Source organism: Paramormyrops kingsleyae, chromosome 16 (assembly GCF_048594095.1).
Source record: "Paramormyrops kingsleyae isolate MSU_618 chromosome 16, PKINGS_0.4, whole genome shotgun sequence".
In the NCBI taxonomy this organism is placed as follows: domain Eukaryota; kingdom Metazoa; phylum Chordata; class Actinopteri; order Osteoglossiformes; family Mormyridae; genus Paramormyrops; species Paramormyrops kingsleyae.
Genome location: NC_132812.1, coordinates 16,670,087 through 16,690,096, shown reverse-complemented (window position 1 = coordinate 16,690,096; position 20,010 = coordinate 16,670,087). Strand labels below are relative to the sequence as shown.

Here is a 20,010-nt window from a genome sequence, read left to right as displayed (position 1 = left end):
AATACAGAAAAAGACAGCAAGGCTTTAGCCTTATTTACCTGGTAACAACCAGGTTAGAGCTCAATCCTGTGTCACATTAGTAATTCGTATATTACCTTCTTCCTGTAATGGTGCCTCATCTTTAAGAAAAACAGGTGAGAAATTTACACACCACCAGCAAAATCCAGGAATCAGGGGTCTGCGAAACAATTAAAATGCCTGCACACACACACACTCTCCCCCCCCCCCCCAGACAAGTTCTCTTTACAAAGTTAATCAGGATAATCCTTGTTAAACAAAACTGAATATATTCTTGCCTGTTGTGTATACACCTCGCAATACAAAAAAATTCCGACTTTGTAGCAATTGCACATATCAAGGCCGAGACTCCATATTAAAATGCCAGAAATCCCCATTTTTAAATGCTACGTGCTTATGTGTTAAGCCATCGCAGCAAAAGAATGAAGCTCTGTGACACTATAATGGATTTTCACATTAACGTGGATCTCTCCCCCTTCATGCTACTATTTCAGGATTTCATAGCATCACAAAATAGCGTTTCCAAAGCTGAGCTGCTGCGAAAAGTGAAATCGAAAGAGTTTCTTCCTATTAAAAACACCAAATTATAGCTACGACTAAACTACCCCCCTAGGAGAACAATTAACACCTCTTTCACACACTTCACGGACGCCTTTAAAATATACACTGTGTGTTTACCAAAACATATCCAACATCAATTTTCAATACAGAAAACCACTTAAAATACACAGAAACATAATATACTTTAGGCTTTTAACTTTGACAAGATATCCTAAAGCGGCATTATTGTGATTGTTGTTTTGTAGCAGTCATGAGGAAACTTAAGACACTCAAAAAGGGGGGGAAAAAATGAAAGAAAAAGAAAACATGAATTCAAGAGCACGGTGGCTACAAGTATTTTCTGACGACATCTGTGGCCTAACAAAGGGATTCAAACACCAAGATGCAGCAGCGACCAGTTCCTCACCTCTCCTAGCAGGCTGGGACTTGCCCTAACCATAACACAACCGCTTCTGAAAGACTCCAACCAGAAAGCTTTGAACATGAACACAGGGCCAGGGGAAAAAAAATATGTAAATATATATCAATTTTATCCAAGGTGTTTGAACAAATTACGCTTGCTTCAAGGTTTCAAAAGCAATTTTAATCCGCAACGATGCCTAGGGCAACCTTTATAGAGAGAGGCAAACGGTTGTGAGATTGGGAAAGAGACGATACAGCCACAGATACAAGTTGCATTGCTGTCAGTTCAGAGTAATGTGGCGGAGAAGCCATCAGCTTTCTAGGTGTCAGACTGGGTTAGCGCCGAACCCATAGACTAACCCCAATTAAATAAAAACTCCAAGCGTAATAGGCGCGGCACGTCCATTCACGTCTTTACGCTTCCGTATGGAAGAGAAGAATGCACATACTTCACCGGAACTGGGAAGGTGTCGTCATTTGGGGCTATTGAACTTGAATCTGAGTCAAATTCACCCACAGGACGACAAACCACACAGCGATCAACATAAAAACATGTAGCTGTCGCAAACCCTCTTCCAGAATGTCTATTTTTTTTCCCCCAGAAGAACTACCTGGACTCCAGTGGATGAAAAATGCCTGCCTAAGCTACAGCAAGGTTTTTTAATAGAGAAATTTAATGTTAAAGCTAGCAAGACGGCTCAAATTTCTTTTAATGGCTGAGAGAACAGACCATCTCCCAGGATGTGATCCCACAACCTTTTGCTCTACGCAACCAGCTCCCGCAGACCAGCACTGGGTTGTCCTAACCCACCCTATTGAAAGTTAGTAACGGCAGCAGCTGCTCAGGTTGAATGTATGAGCCACACGTCCTTTCATGCGCATTTCAGAATTTCGGCTAACACATAGACATTATGTGCTTCGTATGTCCGTGTGCCTGGGCAGTTACCTTGAAGGGTCCCCAGGTCTCATAGACCTGTGCTGCTCCTCATGGAGAGAACCTGCCCACGAGGCCCTTGGGTTTTGACCTCTGACCCCGTCCCCTGCAGACAAAAATGGGATTCCTGCGTGTTCCGGGCTGATCCTTGGGCTCTTGCAGCCGGTTAAGCCCCGAAAACTGACTCTTCCTCACGATCAGTTCACACTGTCCATTCACAAACCTGGAGAGACAGAAACAGAAGAAGAAAAAAAAAACCTGGGGATTAGAGACGAAAAAAGCATCACACTATAATCAACACAGACGTTAGCCGAACGACCTCAAAAAGCCACAATGATACACGGCGTATTTCAGAATGAATGACCACGTTCAACTCTCCCAAGCCCAGAGTGACTTACAATTCATCTACCAACGACAGTCAGTCTCATCACAAAATGCCAGGAGATTGTTAATCCTTCACTAAATTCATTCCTGAGCCCACTGCCAATTTCCAGAAAGCAAAGCTGCCAGTATGGGCATATTTAGTAGCAGTTTAAAGTTTGCACAACACGCTACATTCCAACACCCTGGGAACAAACAGTGGTCAATGTATGTAACGGCACCCACAATCAACAGGTTAAGCAACTCAGTACACAGAAACCTGGACACAACAATGAAGGCATTTCAGCAAGTCATGATAACTCCAAATTCAAAACTCCCATTGCAAATTGCAGAATCGCAGAAGCACTGATCGCCAGTGTCATTTCTAAAATGTGGAATCTTATACCAACATGTTCCAAAGTTGCAGGGTTACGTCTCTCCTTTGCAAAACCCCATGTAATTCACCATGCTCAGTACCTGCAAACAGCAGCCCATGTTCTGTGCTTTTTACAGCAGTGAGAGCCAAAGCCTTGCCTAGCAGACTTTAACCTTTTTAACCAAATGAGAAATTCAGCTCTTATTTGTGCAGTTGATAAGCCACAACGACAAACCAGGTGACTGATAACTGCCTCACTGATGCACGCATTGAAGACCTTAGGTGTATCTCTCAATCGTGCCATCGCAACCCTTTCTGAAATGCCAGTCCCTCTTAGATGGTCCATGCAAACATGATCAGGACACTGAAACCAAATTTATCCATAGGCACCTCAAGACAAAACAGCAACGCAAAGGCCACTTTCGTTTCTTAACTCAAGCAGGAACCTTCGGTCTCCTAAGAACAGATCGGAAAAGAAAATCAGGATTTCTTTTCAAGGAAGTACAGTTTTAAGATTTTTTTAAACAGACTCTTTTGCCAGGACTGACAGACGTCTAATTGCAGCCCACGCCGCCCCACACAAAATGGCTCACACACCTCAGCCGTTTAGCGCTTAACTCGATGCAGAGCCAAAAAAAAAAAAAGCTATTCAACGTGCATAACCGGTGAGCTCGCTTTCATTTTATCAAGCTGCATACTGATGACCTCACATCCATATATCCGATTTAAGTATAATTTGGAGGATGCTAGATATAAAGGAAAATTATTCGTTTTGGACGGGGGAGGGGGGGGGGGTGTCCTGGAAACGTAAATGATCCCAAGATCCACTTTTTATATATGAAACGCTATTAAATCCCGCAAAAATCTTTGTTTCTTTCTACAGGATTAGAAAACACGGGATACGATGCCACCTATTTCGTTTCACGCCACGGCTGCCATTGTAATATTGTACATGTACTTCAGCAATGTTAAGTGAGGGACAAATTAAAAAATTAAATACAGGAAAAGAGATTTTTAAAAAAGTTAGTGAAACCTACAACGTCAACACCACCACCCCATACAAAAAGGGTTTCAGTTTCAGCTGCAATCAGTGCGATGCATTGATTTCACCCACGTGTACAAACATTGCTCAATATTCACTGAAAGGTACAAGGAAGGATTGGAGGGGGGTCAAAAACAACTGACCAAGCTTCAATACTAACTGTGATCAACGTCTCCTCCTTCAAAGAAAATATATCTAAATAAATACAAACAGCGCCCTGGAAGCCGAAGCTAACACCGCTTTCCCGTACGTTTCCCCCGGAGTACAAATACGGGTAGGAAAAGAGGAGGAGGGGGTAGCGACCTCTCAGCCTGACCGTTTTATTTTAAGGCAGAGCGGTTTGCGAAATCTGCAAACAGATCATCCCTCGAAAGTCACTGGGAAATAAAAACGAAATCAATCCCCCTGATTGGACCGAAACGCATATATTTTTGAAGTCTTACGGTGTAATTGATGGGAATAAATGGCTGACTTCCCAGCGAGCAAGGCCAAGCGTGTTTACTGCCGGGCGGCAGGCGTGAGGAAAATCACAAAGTGGGTGCGCTCATGGGGAAGCGATCGCCAAGCCCAACTTACCCATTCAGTGCCTCTAATAAACACACATAAAGCTCTGCTTCCCCCCGAGATACTCCATTCCGCGGGGATCCTCACGCAAATCTCATCCTTTGCCTTTTCGGAAACTTATTCCACAAAGCGAAAGCTTTCGCAAAAGCTTACGATCTTCGACGAGAACAAATCATTTTTTCTCTCTCTCTCTCTCCCCCCCAGAAGTTAGCAGGCGCAGACACTTCTTCATTTAACATCCACCACGAAATAATATCATAAGTATTATTATTTATAAATCTCGGCGCCTGACCGGGGATACGCATGAAAAAAAAAACATATATTTAAGGTCTCTCCAAGACGTTTCAATCTACTGCAACTTTTTTTTCTTCTTCTTCTCGGAGAAGTTGTTCCTGTTTCGCCAAAGCTTGGGGGAGGGGAGATCTTCAGCAAAGCTCAGCCAGCGCAGACAAAGGTTCCTCAAAAGAGAAGGGGCACCAAAAGCGGTGCCGATCCGAGCAGGACGCCAAACTATACCCTTTATTCAGTTTTGACGTCGATTTAGCAGGGTTTTTATTATTTTTTTTTTGCCTTTACGCGTGTGGACGTGACGGTGGCTGAAGGCGCCACAGAGATCACCCCCTTTAAGCGTCAAAACGCACTTTCTCTCACAAGTCTGCTAAAAACTTCACAGATTTGCGATTATCGTGTCTATTAAATAAAGTCTTCCCCTTTTTTTGCTGCTCGATTGTAGCGACTGAAGCTCGTCCAGGGCGATGTGTTTGTGCTACATTGATTTACCAAAAGCGTCGCATTCTTTTGTTTGAAAAAAATATATAATTCAGTATTCTTTTCACGCCAGTAACAAAATTTTAAATAATGTAACCTAAGCAGCGCATCTTTATTTTCAGTAAATCCAGGAGCTCTTCTCCTCGCCGATGCCATCTCCAGCGGCTTTGTTGCAGCACGTAAACATTATGAGGTAGCTAGCTATATTCCACAGGAATCTTCGTGCTCCTATATTGTCTTCAAATAATTTTTAAAAAAGAACGCTTAAGTGCATTTCATGCTTTCTGTCTCTACATTGGGCTTGCTGGAACTGCAGATACTTTACTGTTGGGAGAAAGGAGGGGGTGGCTGAAAAGGAGTCGCGAGCGGCTACACGGGGAGGGAGCTGTAACACTGCACGCCGGAGGTGAGCGCCACTATTACCTCTTTAATATACTTACATCAAAAATTCCTTTCTTCGGACACTAAAACGTGGGAAGAAGTCCCGCGATAATAATTCAGGCAGAAGGGAAAGGTTTTTTTGCAGGTAACTGGGCGAAACGAGCCGGATCCCCCACCTTACGAATTCAGTGCAGTTTTGCTGGAGAATACCTACCACCTATGTGTCTTTCGCCCACCCCCGCCCCATCCCGCTAGTTGGTACAGCCCGAATTCTAAGTAGCAATTCTAGGTCAGGTCTGTGTGCCATTGAATATATTAAAGGCTGGAATCAATGCAAGAGAAAGCATACTGTAGCTAAGTCTAGCATGCTGACAAAAGACCGCGCTCTATTTTAAAATTTAATACTCAAAATTTATAATGAATCACTCATGCCTACATATCTCATTGGAGAAAAAATGTTATTGAGTAGTATGTAGATGATGAAGTCAAAAATAAATTGGACATCAAGTTGATATGTGCACCAAAGGTATAAAGGTTATTGCATTAGAATCAAATGTGTTGATCTGAACAGTTCCCATTTGTATGTGTTTAAGTTAAAGCCAGTATCCAGTGGCCCAGTGGAGATCCATGACAGTTAATTATCATCCATATTTTGTAACCTGTGAGTCCAAAGCGAGCAGTGAAGTTAAGAAACAATGCAAAAGAGAGCTGGAGATGATCTAGGAGGAGATGCCTGGTCTTGGTGCTGGAAGAAGCATAGACCTGCTGGTTTGCCAACTCCCACAGCTAGGAAAACGAGTTAAAAATGTTCCAGTTAAGGTTTTAATTAATTAAGCGGCTAAGTGAGTCGTGCTCCACAGTGGAGGCCTCCTGTCCCTGTTGGAGCAGGATGGGCCAGCCCTGGTTTGAGAACCTTGAGAATTGCCCCAGGTCTTGGCAGTTTGTCCCATGTCCACTAATTATCCAAAGAACAAAGCAATGTCATGACTGGAGAGCTACGAGTGATCTATAGGTATAGAGGTGTTATCTGCTACAGAAGTTGTATGCAGAAAAATAGTACAAGTCTGGCTCAACAGAGATAAAATATTTTGATTTATAAAGTGCTAATTTGCCAGCTGGTTCTTCTTTTTTTTTATTTTTTTCACACTCCGAAATGCCAGCTGACAAGACACCCCAGAGTTTCAGAGGTCGGATAAGGATTCCATACACATGCAAGGAAGCTTACATGTAAATCACACGTTGCTGGGGTGGGTAGGCGACTCCTCACGGTCTACACCTTCAGACCACCCCTCTCTGGATGCTGCATTGAAACCGCAACAGAGACACTTCCTGTTAGCAGCCGCATTCTCCTTCATCTCCTCTTATTGGTTCACAGCATTTTCTCTTCGTCTCAGGCACTACCTTAGCCAACCGCGTTCACCATAGTTGGGTCCTTTCCCACTTTTGAATAGATTAAAAAGCATTATCTTCATTGCACTACAGTACAATGAGATTACGGAAATATATTTGTTAATGTTGTGATGGTAGTAGCTAAGAAGTTAACTAAGAAGATATAGTACCGTTCAGGCAGAGCAAAGCTGCTGTATCTATGCATGCCGTCATCTTTCTGCATTCTGACCACCCATGTATTTCAATTTTGTTGTGTTTAATTTACATGATACTGTTTCAGAAATGTCTTCATGAAATGACGAGGAGTGGCACTCTCTGCAGTCCTGTGTTAAGGTAACTTGGCATTCAAAGTAGTTTTTTTTTGTTGTTGTTATTTTTAAAGACCTGCTAGATTAAAATTTTCTCTGACCTTGGAGGTGGCCCTCTGAATAGTATTCATTGGGTATTTTTCAGGCCCCACTTACATACATTTTTACTCCCATGTTAGATGCACATTCAGTAAGACATTATCATTAACAAGAACCAAATAAGGTCACGTTGTCCTTCAAACTTCAAATACGTTAAGCATGGCAGATCCCAGAAAATTTTACCATGTCGAAAACAGAACACCTACCTACTTTTAAAACGCACGCTATAGTACTCGTCTGAATGGGAATTAAAAATTCATATAAAGAAGAAGACACTATTATGGTCTTATATGAGCTGCAAATTATTTCAGGTCGTTGTAACAACGTTACAGGGAAATAATCAAGCAAAAGCAAGACACGGTTGAGTCCCTTCAAACAGCTGATGATGTGTTTTTTATAGAATTCGTCTTCAGGAAATGTATAAGGATCACCACGTTGACTAGGAAAGGTATGGGTATGACCCTCATCACTGTGGTGAAAATATATATGTTAGTGTGTACACTTCTGCAGGCTTGGGTATTTCATCAGTGGTACGTTGAGAAGAAGGTAAGGTGTGGTCAGCAAGCTTCAGGAAATTGGTTTGTTTGATTCCTTAACCTGTTACCATGTGAATTATGTATCACTCGCGATTATGAAAGGGATGAAAATGGAACTGAGAGCACAGTTTCAATCTGTAGAAGGAAGCATCTTTGTGCAAAGACTCCTTCCATCAGACATACCAAGACGAGCACGTTAGCACACTGGGGGGATTTAAAACATGTGCGTCATCTAGCACACTGGGGGTGGAATATTGAATTATTAAAATGTCCAGGTATAACTGTTTATGAATAGATGAAAAACAAATAGGAATATGAGAACATTTTTCTTCGTCAAGCAGACGGGAGCTGTTTGGGGGGGTATGTGGGGGGGTAGCAGTAGGGTATTTCTATCTGCCGTTTGCTTGGCTGCATACTAAACGTACGGGAGAAAGCTCAAGGGATTAATGCATTTGTTTGTATCTAATCCTTCGGCTGAACCCACACAACCACAATATACCCAAAAGAGTTCGACAGAACTGGAAAAAACACAAGAGAATCACAAGGACAAAAAAAAAAAAAAAAAAAACACAACGCAATCATTCACAATACAATAAACAGTTATTTTTATGGTAGTGGTTGTTTTACCATGTTACTCAGTCATGCTGTGTGTGTGTGTGTTTTTTTTAAAGAGAGAAGAACATGTGTTTTCCTACAAATGGTAAATAAACACAATCCCTTACTGTTAAAAACAACATTACTGTGCTCTGCTGTCTGTGAGAGCCAGATTTCAGATCTGTATCTTTAAATAATGTATCTCATATGCAACATAAGACGGCATAGATATCAATTTTTGCATACATTGCCATTTGAGTTTGTGTGAAAATACAGTTTCCCTCTGTATTTCTATGTCTAGTATTTCATATTTTAATAAACAATTGTGTGTCAGTGCACTCTAAACCATTGCCTAGAGTCTGGTTTCCTGAAATGAAAAAATGTATTTCACCCTTTTTTAAGGTAAAATTAATATCAAATAATTGTATTTGGGCAAATTAGGGTAAAGTGTACAATTATAAATCATATTAGTTAAACATTAGGCTAGGCACCTACATGTATAAACAGTTATAATCACATTTTGATCTAAATGTTCTAGAAGCAGAATCCAGCAGGAGCAGAAAAGCACAATCCAGGGACACATAGCGCATAAGGACAACGCCACTAAACAGAAGTGTAGCTTGTAGCTTCACTTTCATCAAACAAGGTAATCAGTGCATTTAACACGTTTTACTAACCACTGAATTTATCTGCTACTGGTTTTGAAACAAAACAATAAGTTGAATAAATCCTTTTTTTTTTAATGAACCATTAATATAAAAACCAGTGCATCATCTCTTGCCTTCACTAGAAAAAGGGTAGAAATTGAGGCGGTTTCCATTAAATTGGGAAATTTTTCAGTTGATACAAAATTTGTTTCCTAATTCTTGAGTGTGTTTTACTGAGGTTTAATGTCAACTTTTAACACATTAAGAGAAGGTCCTACCACAGAAAATATAATAAAACCAAACGCTGTAGGTCTCTTATCAGTTTAACACTCAAACCACCGATGCTGTTCACCATAATGGGGTAAGGAGGGGAAACCAGCATCGCAGCACTATTAAGTGGTCAGTAACAGTCATTTAACCACATTTGTGAGATCAAAACGATGCTGGTCTGCTGTTTGTGACCAGTTATGTCCCGAGAAACGAAGTGAGGGCCGCCGGAATGGCGTGGATCCAGCTGAAGAAAACAGCCCAGAACAGAGGCCGTTGGCGTGGTGTTGTTGAGGCCCTATGCTCCGCCAGGAGTCTACGGGACAAATGATGATGATGATGATATGTCCCGAGAACCTTCGAACCAGCAAGAGATCCAGCGAAAATGTGGAGATTGTGGTTTTATTAGTGAATAAAGTGGAATATCCCAAACAGAACCAGCTCTTCACCACAATAGCTTCTCACCACAATACTACAATATTCTTGATCTTGTGATGGGTGGCATCAGGTGCCTGCCTAACCTTCCATCTTACAACTCTGGGAATGCATCTGGGCAGCTAGGTGTCCTTGCTGAAGGAATTCACACAAACATACCAGCAACCTCGCCATCAAATCTTGAATTGCTTTCAACAAAAGCACTCAGGCTATATCACATCAGTGAGGATGTTTCCTGACCGTGAACCAAAGTGCAAGGCTCCCTGGAGATTGTCCTGTACAGTAAACCCCCCCACTGTGGGAGTATTTTACAAATATGTATGTGTGTAGCCCTGAGCTGCTGCCACATTCGTTGCATGAATGCTGTGTCATAAGAGTGGTTTGCTCCTCCTTTCTTCCTCTACCATCCTTCAACAGGAAACAGTCAGCTCTTTGTCTCCTACCGTATGTCCTGCCTCAACTGGCCCAACCTGGAAATGAATCCTAAGGGATGTCTTTCTCTCCCGTTTTCTCTCTCTCTCATTCTCTTGCCTACAAGACTCTTCCTGCTGACCCAGCCAATAACAATTGTTCTTATAATGTTTCTAGAACACTGGAAGTGTGTTACTGTGTTTTTTACACAATGTTACGGCACTCAGAGTGTTTTGTCATGCGTCTCTCAGTCCCGAAGACGCCGGCGGTGTCATCGAACTGTCACAGTAGAAAGAGGGAAATATTGAGGCACTGGGCTATAACTGTTTCCGCCGTAAATGGTGAGCTGTGAATAATGGTGGAGAAAGATCATCACACCGGTGTACATTACAAGTGAGCACCGTCCGAGATCTGTCCGAATTATGTATTCTCCAAATCTAGCAAAATTAGATGTATTCTAGTTAGCAGACTTAACCAGTTGCATTCATACAGCTAGGTATATGTAAGAGAAGGCACAGATTTCAGCCTTCTACAATTTCAATAAGATATATGGCTGGAATCTATGTTTTTATATGAAATGAAATGCTTTATTTGCCCTTTGGTTCTACTGGTACATTGGAGTGCTTCTATTCAGAGATCTCATCTTGCTCTCCTTTGGGACATATAGTCACACATAAAAAGTTGAGAGCAAGACTTGGGGTTTGTGTGTAGATTCAGCCATTTATCTGGCATTCCTGGGGCATATTGGGGGAGGGGGGGGGGGGGTTAAGGATCTTGCCCAATGGCCTTACAGATATATGACTGGTCTACCAAGGATGGGAACTGAACCAGTGACTTTTCGATCACAAGCACAGAGGCCTAAAACATATAATACCACCCCCACAGAAGGAAATTCTGTCTAATTATTTGTGCTACTGGACTGGTATCCCATCTAGAGTTTCCCCTACTGCCTCTCTACAGTGACTCTACACTGGTTAAGCCTTATGCAAACTGGATGGATGCTTCTCCATTTGTAGAGAGCTAGTTGCTCTCTCTGTTAAACATTACAGTTAAGAGGTTGTAGACATTGCCTCAAAAGCAAAAAGACTATTAAAAATTACTAAATTTGCAGAATTATGAACCTGTAAATCCAGAACAAACTTCGTAGCACTTGTTTCTGGGCACCCCACCAAACAACTATGTGACGAGGAGGCGGGAGGAGGGAGTAGGGAGCCCGGAGAGGAGAGGGGTTAACAAAACTAGTGGGGAGCAACAAAAATGAAGGGTAGCTGTTTTGCCATCAGCAGGGGGAAAAGACACAAAAACAAAACAGGTTTTGGGGTCGGGGAAAGGGCTGCAAAGGGTTCTGTATGGGTTTTTCTTGGGGGGAGTTAAGACAACAAAAACACAATCCCATATAATTACTGGTATGGATCTTAAAGGGCCCATCCCCTGTCCTGTAAGCCTTCTCTGCAAGCCACAGGACAGGCCTCTGGTTTATTTACATTAGCAGGAATGTTAAAGGTGCATAATTATAGCCAGTCAAATACGTTCACTTGAACCACTTCACATTTCACGTCTGTTGGTTGCAACAATGACACGCAGATGGCCTCTGTGGCACTGGAGCTGAGGTGTGACCCCCTCCGTGGGGGTCCCCCCCCCCCGCAAAGATCACCCCCCGTGGCTCACTGATTAGCAAGTTCGCTCACCAACTGTTGGCATTTTAACACCTCGACCATGTTCAGCCTCTGCTCCAGAGAGCCGCAAGCCCTTCGCTGAAGGCCTGCCGTCCGACATGTGGCTTTTATTGTACGTAGGCCCGATTCCCAAAGCCATGCACTGACACCCTGTCCACTTAGTTCCACACATTTCTGTGTATCCAATTTGCTGCTCCACATACAGGGTGTGTTTGTGTTTCCCGCAGAACAAAGATGTTCTAATACTCTCCAGAGCGATAAACGGGGATAAGTTAACTTACAGCTCACTGTATAAGAATGTATGGTAATAAAGTGATGTTTTCCTTTGTTATGCCGCCTAATCTCTATAACATGTTAACATAAGGTCACGTACACTTTAACACAGGACATTCACTACCTAATGGAGGGATTAGACAATTATAAATAACACATCTTAAATGTGTTTTTATAGACCTATATGCACATGCTCTATCTTCATCTTATAGACTTAAAAGACCATGCATGATAGCCACAAAAAAAAGATATTTTGTTGCATTCACATCCCAGCTTTGTTTGACAGTTTGATGCTTGAACTGTGCCATTGTGGCCTTGGAATCACTTGGAATCCAAGGCCACTGTATTTATCACATTCCCTGCATTTACTCCTTTGTCGTGTAAACTGTGTCTTGAATTTATTCTCTGTCTGCGTTATGCCCTAATTGTTAGTTGTCTATTGTCATGGTGTCTAAAGTTTTTCATCCTAAATGTGAGGTATGATCCCTTGCTACCCAAAACTTTCTGTTGGGACCATGAGTCTGGTGAAGAAGCACAGACATGCAGTCATTAGGTCACCCAACGGCTGCCCCTGTGACCGTCAACGATCACTTATGACATGCTAATCAGATGGCATCCGCTCGCAGGTGCCGCAGATATGGCACAAGATGGAGATCAAATCCACATCGTCACTACATACCAGGCAAGAGGATTAGATCACTAAAATAAAGACTCGGGTATCAGGGCTCAGGCAACTAATCAGTCTGTTGCTGGGGGAGTGTAGGTGACATCAACATTGCAATAGACTCACATACGTGTGATGAGCTCTTGTGCTCATTAATTTAGTAATTTAGAACTATTATCTTCTTGGTGTCTAACTGTAAAGACATTCAGCAAAAGGTTAAAGCTAATCCAAGAAAACTACTTATTGGCCATCACCCTGTAACCTTGTTCCATACTTTATGCCGGATAATTAGATCATTCTGAAAAATTCAATAAATCATGCACACACCTCTACACAGGCACATAAACATTTTCCATGTTGTCATGGTTACGGAGGTTTAAATCCCAGGGACGGCGCAGGCTCCGGCGCGGGGGTCCTTCCAGAGGTAGGGATAAATTCTAGAACTCTCCTGTTGTTTTCTAACGTCAACATGTAGTGGAGGCACAAGCAGCCGAGCATGCTTGGGGCTGACCGGGCAAGCGGGGGCCCGGCCTACTGCAGCAAGGGGCAGGCAGACGAACCCCTGAAGGGAGTCTTTCACCCTTTTCTGCTCTTTCTTTCCTAAGTTCCATGGCAACACTTTTGAAGTATTCGGCCGCTATTTCACAGTAAGTAATATATAGTACAGTTCCGAACAAGTAAGTAAATTTCCCTACACTGTGTGCATGGCAGAGATGTCAAGACGAGAGCCATTTTCCCAACCGTGTTGGAAAAGAGGGCACACACATGGTTTAACCAACCTGTGTGTTTTCTCTCATTTTAGTTGTCACAAGGGGTCACAAGAAAAACACTAAGCATGCTCTCTTTTGCTGTTCAGAAACTGACAACAGCCACCACACAAGGCAGTCATAAACCATATGAGAGGGCCTCGCCAAGCTCTTACCAAGATCGCCCCTCTCCCAAATCAATTCATAACTATCATTTCATTTGCACGTTCATATTCCTGCCCATCCCTTTGACTTCCAGCTTCCCATTAACGATCCGGCCCCATTTGAGGTGTCACGACCTGTGTCTGCTTGGAGGAGACACCACCCGCTCGTCCAATTATAAGCCGCGTCATGCATAAACAAGCTCTGATTACTCATCAAAGTTAATCACCAGTATCTTCATAGCCATAACGAATGAGGCCTCATCTCCTCCCATCTCCTCTGGCCCGCTCACCTGCTGATGCATTATCAATCCGCAGCAAACTGCTCCAGGTGAGTGAAAACGCATCGCTAAGCCGAAATAACATCAATTAGCTTGTGATTAACAAGTGTTTTAATTCCAGCCAATTTAATCAAGCACCCACCTGTTCTGGTAATGATATCAATTTACTCATTAATGACTAATCAAGGAACTGGAGAACAATCACACACAGAGTGCTGCGATTATTGCACGCACGGTCAAAATAGTTTTATGTTGAGAAAAACGTGCAAAGAACTATCTGCTTTTGGAAAAATAATGGTGTGTCGATGTCGTATTGATTTAAAATGGGCTCTTTTTCACGAACAGGAAATTCTGTGTGTTATTATGCTTTGTCCAAGGAGCACCAGCAATCCTGAGCGATTTCTGCTATTTATGGACAATGTTCGGCTGAGGGTTACCAGGCGATGCCAGTCCGGGCTGCTGCTCGATGGAGACACACAAAAACGGTGTGAACGTCACGGCAAACCCCCTCCCCCCAGCACTGAGATTGGCACCACGCCCTCTGTAATTTCATCAGACTTGACGCAGACCCCGGCTGTCTCTGGGAGCAGCGGGCCGCGTCTATGTAACTGCTGTCCGAAGAATTTCAATTTTTGGTCGCGCACGTCATTTTCTCATCAGGGATTTCTTTAAAAATCATTCAGCTTCACCATGTTGGAAAAGAGGACAGGTAGGGGTTAGATAAAGCTGTTTTTAATCCAGGAGACCCATGCCACCAAAAATCATACGTGACCTAACACAGTCAACCTTACGCAGCCGTGTCTCCTGCGGACCTTTCTGGGGGGCAGAGGCACAGAGCAGGCCAGCAGCGATGGCTTACCTACTATTTGGAACGTTTCAGAAAGCGTCTGTCAGAGACCTCGTAGCGGTTGCTGCATTTCAGGGCATAGGACTCCAGGAGATACCTCCATGATGGATGGCAAGGATCTCAGGAGCAGGATCGATTAAAAAATACCCATGCGGGGGTCCACTGTGTCCATGCGAGGATACCACAGGAGGTGCTCCCCAATGGTGTGTGGTTCAGTGGGTTAGCATGTCGTTCCCATGACTGGAAGGTTGCTGGTTTGAATCCTTTGGGTTGGCAGAATGATTTCACTGTTGGGTCCCTGAGCAAAGTCCCCTAACCCTAATTGCTCCAGGGACTGTCTGACACTTCTTGTATGTCGTTTCGGATAAAAGCACACTCTAAATAAATGTATGCATGCATGCATCCACCCCCACTAAGGCGTGAGATCCCACAACCCTCCTGCTAGTGCAACAGGTGCTGGTTTAACAGTCGATAGCACAAGGAGGCCAGCACTCTAGCGGGGGGTTTAAATGTGGATTTTCTCATAGATTAGAAAGATGGAGGATCAGTTCAGGAAGCCAGCCCCAAACCGAAGTCGCGATCACTGAAACTCTCACCCCCCACCCCTTCTGTTCTGGATCTTCATTATCTGACGAGGCGGCAGCAGTACACGCATTCTTGGATATTTCCGTCGCGGGAAAGATAACAGAAAACGGACCGAAAGCATGCAAATCGGCCAAGGCGGCCTGACGGCGCGGTTCAGCCTGCTGAAAGCGCATTAATGTTTTTAATCGCTTCCCTTCCCCAAGACGCCCGCCCTGGAAATTTCCGGCATCCAGCTCTGCCTTAACCGAGCGGACTTCAGCCGCGAGGTTCTCCGCGGCTCCCCATTCCGCCCACTCCTTCGGTCGGCCTCCGTTCAAAAGGAAGATGACGCCCCCACCCTGGCGCCCCACAGCTGCCTGACGCCCCCAGCTAGTGCGTCCTTAACTTAAATGTGCCCCGCGCGGCGCCGGCCTCCCATGAAAGTGGCCCGTGGCTCAGCCAATGGGGAAGCTCTATTTATACAACCCTGGCTTGGATATTCTGGCTCCCGCACGTCCTTCCCTGGGCTAGAAACCAGGAGAGGAGCATCGACAATGTGCTCCGCTTTATCTTTTTACTTATTCATATTCCCCTTTAATTGGCTGTTCGCTCGACTGACACGGGATACGACAGAAATGCATACATTTATATATTTATAAACCCGGAGCGTCCGCGCCTGCCAAGTGCTGCCACCAACTGTCCACCTTTAGTGACATGTGTGACCATCTGCAGCCAAGGGAGCCCCCCCCCCCCAAGTGGGCTAGCAGAGCAGACTTTGGGGGGAGGGGGAGGGGGGTGGGATAGAGCTGACAGACAGCTGCCTCTTAAGCACCCGCCTGCCGACACCCCTCCCCCGACGTGGATTTATACATATACACGTCCAGCTCCCTCCAGGCCCCGATTCGCCGTCACGAGCTCAAAAACCCCATCGTTCATTAATTCTCCATATAAATGAGAGAGAGGGATGGGATTCGCCCGCGGGCGCTGCCCAAATGTCGCCGTCCTTTAGCGACGTGGAGATCACTGCCGGTGACGCAATGAGCCTCGCGTTCACCCTTAGGTTAATAAAGCGAATTCTCCAACAATGATTCTGTTCACACCAGTAAGCGAGGGTGTTTTTTTGGCCCGTTTTGGTGAAGCACATTTGTATGTAGCATTGTCTTTAAACAGTTTAACGTTGACAGAGGACTGATGTTGGATTAGAAACGTGAAAGGGCCATAGATAGCAGGAAAGGTAGCTCTTCCCGTTGGGCTTGTTTGCTTATGGGCCCCCCTGCTGCTGGATTCTAGCCTCCCCCTGATTCACACCGCTCAGAACACCACCCCCCCCCCCCCAAACTAACTCCCTGTGGGCGATGGGGCAGCGCCTCAGCCAATGTGACAGAACCTCGGTGCACCTTAAACAGCACCTCAGCCTGGGCCCCAAAACCTTGATGCAGGAAGACAAGGGGGAGATACGATGGCAGGATCTTCATCAATATTCATACTAGTCCTGCGATGATCACACAGATTACAGAGGAGCAGGGCGCGTGGGCCTCCGAGAGGGTGCGAAAGGGAGAGGGGGAGAAGCGCAGGAAAAGCTGTGTCCTGCAGCGTGTGAAACAAGCAAATAGTGCAAGCTTGTGTGCGCGTGTGCACATGTGTGTGTGTGTGTGTCAGCGAGCGAGAAAGGGAGGGAGAGAAAAATTAGAGGAGCGAAAGGAATCGGTGTCCTGGAGTGTGTGAAATAAGCAAATAGTACCAGCCAGTGTGCGCGCATCTGCACGGCACGTGCATCTGTCGTGTAAATAATGCGTGTCGCCGTGGCTTGTGGTCACCAGGGTGACCATGTGGGGTGTGGGGGGGTGGGGGGTGGGGATGTTGTGGTCCGTAGCTGGGGAATGGAATATGGATAATGGGTACACGGTGCTTCGAGGAGCCCCCGTGGCTAGTAACAGCGACTGCGTGGCCCCCTCCCTGAAAATATGGGGAGGGCGATGGAATGCAACTCCAATTAAGAAAGAGAAATGGAAAAACCTATTTTTGAGAAAACGGCAACCACGTGAAAACAGAGCCACCAGCCATGTCAGACACGCCCTTTCCTCTTAGCGAGCCTCCGACTTCGCCTGATCTCAGTCATCGGTCCCGAGCGCTGTGTGCGTTCGACAGTCGACGGTCGATCAAAATAAGGGGACCTGAGAATCTCTGAGACTGTAAAGAGACAGAGGGGGATGTTTTCGTTTTCTGTGGGATTTAAGAGAGCGGGGTGGGGGTTTTAACGGAATGCAGCTTCTGTGATGATAATGATATTGACGAGGCTCTTGCTCTGCTGGCAATATCGCGGTTTGCACGTCCACAGCGTGGCTACTCCCCCTCCCCGGCGAAGGTCAACAGCAGCTTGATTCTCATTTTTGCAAAACAGCCAGATACAGGACAACCCTGAAGATGTAGGCCCATCAGGCCTGTAGCCAGAAATACATTTTGGAGGGGGGTTGATAAATTTAGCCGGTCCCCCTTACTACTTGGCTACATGCCTGATCCGTGGCAAACAAATTTTTGGGACTTCAAACCGGTTATTCTGCCACATAAACACGCCACGTGCCTGGGGCCTCTTATTCAATTGCATTGTTTTCCTCTTAATATTCCATATTAATATTAGTGCACGTTCCAAAAAAAAATCCAAACGCCCTTTCTTTATAAACTTACAATCCCTCGTAGAGTCACATGAAAGTGCCAACATGAATATTTAACGGGTGCCTTCTCTCAGAGCAATATGCACAATTTATATATTTTGTAATTTGAAGTGTTGGTTATGGATTCCCAGAATACATATCGCATAATTAATTTAATATTCATACTGTGTGAGTTATATATTTTTCATGCCTGACAAAACGTTGATTCTACTTAATATTTTGTTTTGGTACATCTGCATTTGTGGAACTGTTTAGGAATTAGTGTTCATTAGCACAAGACTAAAAGACTGGTGGAGCAAATGTAATTTTATGCAAAAATTCTGCCGACGGGGCTCTGACTAGACTAAGACATTTAACAGACACAATTAGCAGAGGGTTTTGTCCACATCATCCGTTTATTCGGTTTCAGTCAGCCTGCAGCCTGTCCCGGGAAGCAGAGGGCCGCAGTGTGCCTCAGGGGACTGCAATCCATCACTCGTCACACAATCTGCCCAATATAGAGACACCTGTTCATCTGACTGCGCATTTCTGGACTCAAAGGAAAGCCAGGCAAACATGAAAACTTTATACAAGCAGAGCCTGGATTCAAACCCACAACCCTTGTTAAGTGAGGACACAGCACTACTCACCAAGGCACTAGTAGGTGTCAAATACACTCACCTAAAGGATTATTAGGAACACCTGTTCAATTTCTCATTAATGCAATTATCTAATCAACCAATCACATGGCAGTTGCTTCAATGCATTTAGGGGTGTGGTCCTGGTCAAGACAATCTCCTGAACTCCAAACTGAATGTCAGAATGGGAAAGAAAGGTGATTTAAGCAATTTTGAGCGTGGCATGGTTGTTGGTGCCAGACGGGCCGGTCTGAGTATTTCACAATCTGCTCAGTTACTGGGATTTTCACGCACAACCATTTCTAGGGTTTACAAAGAATGGTGTGCAAAGGGAAAAACATCCAGTATGCGGCAGTCCTGTGGGCGAAAATGCCTTGTTGATGCTAGAGGTCAGAGGAGAATGGGCCGACTGATTCAAGCTGATAGAAGAGCAACTTTGACTGAAATAACCACTCGTTACAACCGAGGTATGCAGCAAAGCATTTGTGAAGCCACAACACGCACAACCTTGAGGCGGATGGGCTACAACAGCAGAAGACCCCACCGGGTACCACTCATCTCCACTACAAATAAGAAAAAGAGGCTACAATTTGCACGAGCTCACCAAAATTGGACAGTTGAAGACTGGAAAAATGTTGCCTGGTCTGATGAGTCTCGATTTCTGTTGAGACATTCAAATGGTAGAGTCAGAATTTGGCGTAAACAGAATGAGAACATGGATCCATCATGCCTTGTTACCACTGTGCAGGTTGGTGGTGGTGGTGTAATGGTGTGGGGGATGTTTTCTTGGCACACTTTAGGCCCCTTAGTGCCAATTGGGCATTGTTTAAATGCCACGGCCTACCTGAGCATTGTTTCTGACCATGTCCATCCCTTTATGACCACCATGTACCCATCCTCTGATGGCTACTTCCAGCAGGATAATGCACCATGTCACAAAGTTCGAATCATTTCAAATTGGTTTCTTGAACATGACAATGAGTTCACTGTACTAAAATGGCCCCCACAGTCACCAGATCTCAACCCAATAGAGCATCTTTGGGATGTGGTGGAACGGGAGCTTCGTGCCCTGGATGTGCATCCCACAAATCTCCATCAACTGCAAGATGCTATCCTATCAATATGGGCCAACATTTCTAAAGAATGCTTTCAGCACATTGTTGAATCAATGCCACGTAGAATTAAGGCAGTTCTGAAGGCGAAAGGGGGTCAAACACCGTATTAGTATGGTGTTCCTAATAATCCTTTAGGTGAGTGTATATGCTTCAAGATGGGACTCTGGGAGGAACATTCATGCTAAATGAATGAGCTAAGTGCAAGATGCTAATGGTCTGGGAGTAATGTGTATTTCAGTAGATTGGGATTATGTATCTATGATCAGTAGGTCATTGGTTCAAATCCCACAGGCTCCAAAGAC

The 20,010-nt window shown here is 44.5% G+C and overlaps 1 protein-coding gene and 1 long non-coding RNA gene across 6 annotated transcripts in view; one reads left to right on the top strand and one right to left on the bottom strand.

Annotated features, from left to right (window-relative positions):
* The window catches only part of bcl9 (BCL9 transcription coactivator), a 103,249-nt gene that overhangs the window by 38,358 nt on the left and 44,881 nt on the right, over positions 1–20,010 (bottom strand). For 2 of the 5 annotated variants that reach the window (XM_023828885.2, XM_023828889.2), the window contains exons 1-2: positions 4,270–5,353; positions 1,928–2,138 (exon numbers count right to left, since the gene is read on the bottom strand). The gene's annotated coding sequence lies outside the window, so the exon portion shown is untranslated. Of the gene's footprint in view, positions 1–1,927; positions 2,139–4,136; positions 4,247–4,269; positions 5,354–5,465; positions 5,612–20,010 lie in introns of those variants that run through there. The other 3 variants (XM_023828886.2, XM_023828888.2, XM_023828887.2) reach the window with 3 other exon arrangements.
* LOC111852697 (uncharacterized) lies at positions 5,319–9,621 on the top strand. Its single transcript, XR_011982844.1, has 5 exons — positions 5,319–5,431; positions 7,076–7,128; positions 8,410–8,438; positions 8,871–8,978; positions 9,445–9,621. It is a non-coding gene; the product is annotated as an uncharacterized lncRNA (long non-coding RNA).